General features: G+C 38.1%; 1 pseudogene; it reads right to left on the reverse strand.

The window, feature by feature from the left end:
* Nucleotides 1-422: 422 nt before the first annotated feature.
* LOC104869893 lies at nucleotides 423-1,279 on the reverse strand (annotated as a pseudogene).
* Between the last annotated feature and the right edge of the window lie 2,972 nt (nucleotides 1,280-4,251).

The following is a 4,251-nucleotide window of genomic DNA, read 5'->3' on the forward strand; positions in this document are numbered from 1 at the left end:
TCACACATAGAGGCACAGTGTAATCTCTGAGCCCAATATACAGAGAAAGGAGGAAAAAAGCTAGAATTCTATGCACTACTACACAGGGGCCTAGCACCCTCCAGCTTCCAGCAGAGTGAAGGGAGCAGAAGGGTTTTCTTTTTTCCCACAGAGCATGGTGGTGTTGGTTCCATACAGTTTGTGCGGAGACAGGAGGGGATCAAACTGAATTTAGAACAGAAGGTTGTAGAGATCCTTTTCCCAATGTATTCTGCCCAAGGCATCTCCCATAAAGTAAGTCGAGAACCATGGTGTTTGAGAAGAGTTCAAGAACAGGGCGACTGAGCACAAGAGGGGGGAAAAAGACTGCAAATTGCTCCCAGGGACTGGAGGGAAAAAAAAAAAGGAAAAATAAAAGAAGGTTGGAATCCATCAGTATTCGATCAGTCATCTTCTCCTTCATCCTCCTCTCCTTCCTCCCCTTCATCATCATCTTCATCTTCTTCACCTTCATCCTCATCCCCTTCTTCATCAATGTCTTCAATCCTTCTTCTTCATAGTCATCATCATCTTCTTCTCCTTCCCCTTCCTCGTCATCCACATCAGGAACCAAGTAGTACTGCAACGGATGTGGCCAAATATTATCTTTGATGTCCTCTCCCAACTCATCTGCTCCTGCATCAGAATGGTCGCTAAACCAGGTGAAGAAGCTCTCGGGTTCTTCATGCTGCCTCTTCCTACTGGCTGTATTCTGTGTTTGACTTGAACGTTTCGTCAACTCCTTTCCAGATTTCCATTTGATTTCGGTGGACTTTGAAGATGGATCACCTCTCTCATTCAGGTGAAATTCTTTGGAGAGAACTTAAGTAAGGATTTTCATCAAAATAAAAATCTATTCTGCAACCTGATTTTATATCTTCAAATTCTCTCACTTCACCTCTGGTCAAATAATGCAACGCCGCTTCTTCTTCCTCCCCAAGCAGTGCAGACACTTGTGCATGGTTAACAAATGTTGTTACCCAAAAGTTTCGATTTCGGCCATCCATTCTGATCTCTTCCGAAAAAATGGTTGGCAGAGTTTGTTATATTTCTGTTCTACTTTCAATATCTCCTCACTGGCTTGTTCATTAAGTCTTTCTATTTCATTTTGTACTTCATCAGTATGTTCAATTGCTTCTTGTTATTCTTTTTCTCCCTTGGGCAGTCCCTGCGAGGTGGACGCTGCCTCCGACTTGGGGGCTGGAGACTGTCGGGGCTTCTTGGTCCGAGGAGTGAGTGGAGACTGGCGCTTGGGGGCCATGACACAAGGGAAGTCCCAGCACCAGCCCAGGGTCCTCTCAGGCCACAGGAAGCAGCTCCGGAACCTACACGTGAATTCTTTTTTCATTGAGTTCAATGGTATTTTTTAGGTATGCAGTACAGTTACATTCATCATTGGGATCACGTACCTTTACATGATGTATCTTGGTTCTCATTTTTTCCCCATTCCCCTGCCCTCTCTTCACCCCCTCCACCCTGCCCTACTCACAAAGACTTTTTTTCCATTTTTTTCTTTTCCCTTATTTCCTTTCCCCTCCCCTTCTCACTTCCCATTTAGCCATTTTCTTCCTATTTCATATTATCATTTATACCATTTGACCCTCATTTGCCCTTTCAGTTCTCACACCAGAGAAACCATTGGGTATTTACTCATGCGTGTCCTATTGATTTCCCTTAAGAGTATGGCCTCAGTGTGCATCCATTTAGCTGTAAGTGACTCTAGTTTCTCATTCTTTACGGTACAGGTGAATTTGAAGAAGTACAAAACCTAGTAAGTCTCAGGATCACCAACAAGTCTTCCATTATTTTATAAGCAGCCTCCTATGCTTAATATTTTAATGTTATTATTCATTTTCCTTATGGTCTTAGGAAGAAATTTGATGAGTAATACCATGGAAATCAATTACATAATGTTTTCATAGTTGAAAGTTTGCTCATAATTTATAAACATACTTGTAGCCTCTCTCCTATTTTTATGGGAATGGAAAGCCCTCAACAAATTGAACTAACTATGGGTTCAATTTAAGGAATAACTAGTACCTTGGCTCATGGACTTCGTTCTTAACATGATTGTGGCCTCAAGCCAATTTGGATGAGAACCGAATCAATTTCAGTGGTTAGGTTCGGTCTTGACCTTGGGGAAATTTGATTTGGTTCTCATCCAGTTCAGTCAGTGACCAGTATCACAGAGAGAACTGAGTCTGTGAACCAAAGTACCACTGTATTCTCAAAGGACTGTGGGTCAATGGGGTATCACTTGGCCACCAAAAGGATACACTTGAGGCACTTATAGGTGAATGGATGCCCCTCAAGACCATAATGTTAAGTAGAAAAAATCAGACAGATACTCAAGTTTAAATATCACATGGTTTCTCATACAAGAGAAACCTAGAATATAAATAAAGAGCAAAATAAAAGATAGATAGTAGGAAGCAGGGAGATCTTTTTCAAATGGGGGGGAACGAGAGATGGAGGAAGTGGGGAGTGAGAGAAGGGAAAAAGGATAAAGAAAGGTAATTGAAGAAAAAATGGAAATAGAGCTTTTGCAACTGGGAAGGGAAATAAGAGTTGGAAGGAGCAGAAAGAAATGAGAGGGGAAGAGAAGAAAAAAAGAACTAAGATGTGTTGAATACATGTACAAACTCTCCATGATAAATGTAATCATTCTGTACTGTAAACATATACTAATAAAAAATCTATTGAGGGGCCAAGGATTTAGCTCAGTGGTTCCACTGCCTGCCTTGCAAGTGCAAGGTCCTGAGTGTGATCCCTGGTACCAAAACAAAAAATCTATTGAAGATCACAATAAAGATTAAAAAAGACTATGGATTACCTGAGGGAGGGGTGCATCTGTGTTTGTAACCCCAGTCCTTATCATGATGCTTGGTACACAGTGAGTGTTAAATAAAACATGAATGAGAAATATTTGGCATTGGCCCCTTTTAGGGATATTACATAATAATTAAGTGTGGGAAAGAGCTGCCAGAATTAACAAACTGAAGCAATAGTAAATACTTGTCAAGTTTTAATTTTATTATGGTTTATCTTCTGTTTTAGATGTAGCAACTCAAGAGTTCTTGGTAGACATGATTTTCTCAATGGAGAAACTACTTAATAAACTACCTTACTAGTTAAGTGATACATTTTTTAGTAAGACAGGCTAATATGGATCATGATTTTTATGATTGTTTCCCTCCTGCTTCTAAGCCCTTGAAAGAATGTCCTCCCTGTGTAACTAGCTCTTGAAATCCCTTGATCAACATGCCTAAAACCAGGATTTTCTGATTTGCATTTGCCTATTGCTCCCAAATACAAAGAGCTCTTGATTTTGCTTTTACATTTACCTAAGAATGGAAATTTTTCTATTCTGAAAATCTTCCCTCTCGAACCTACTTTTCATTCATGTGACAAGCATTCTTTATGAAATGGTTCATATTCATTACTAAAGGGTCACAATTTCTTTTCTGTACTATGATGCCTTCAAAATTTCAATTAGATCCAAAAATGTCTGAATAAAATGTATCTTATCCTTATCCAGAAGCAAAATGGAATTGAGACTATCTTGACTTTTTTAACCACTTTGTTTTACTTTTTATAGTTATGCTAGAAATTCATTACTTAATGTCAAAATAAAATCAATTAGTGCTTTGGGAGCATTGTGCTTTAGAGTAATGTATTCCTTTTCTGAAAAAAATGTTTTTAGGCTTATTTTAAAAGACAATAACTCCTTTATCATGTAGTTTGAAATTTAAAAAGTTAACTAGAATTAGTATGCTCAAGTACATTTATTTTTTGTAATAGAATAGAGCTAATCTTGGAAGCATCAGGAAATATTTAGCAAATAGAAAAAGGGCAAAAAATGTTATTTTAGGTATCTTTTTGGTAACTCTACATAAAATGATATTTGAAGCTTCTTGGGCCCATTTTTTAGTGTTATACACTCTTTTCTATTCATTGTTACTGTTAGCCCAAAGATTTTGCTTTGCCTAGTTTAAAAAAAAATTGGTATTAACTCTAATTATATAATTATTTTATGTGTTTTTACTAAGAAGTTTATTGTTTCCTTTAGCCTTTAATTTAATTTTTGTGTTTATACCTTGAAACTTAGGTGTGTTTCCCAACAGCCTCATGCTGAGAAAATCAATTAGTGTTGTCTGAATTCTTCATATACTGTTCCTTCCCCAAGCTTGTCTGTGGCTTCAAGAGACACAGATACAATCAGATGTGTGGAGA

This window comes from Fukomys damarensis, unplaced genomic scaffold, assembly GCF_012274545.1.
Source record: "Fukomys damarensis isolate Sample0158 unplaced genomic scaffold, DMR_v1.0_HiC HiC_scaffold_14, whole genome shotgun sequence".
NCBI lineage: Eukaryota > Metazoa > Chordata > Mammalia > Rodentia > Bathyergidae > Fukomys > Fukomys damarensis.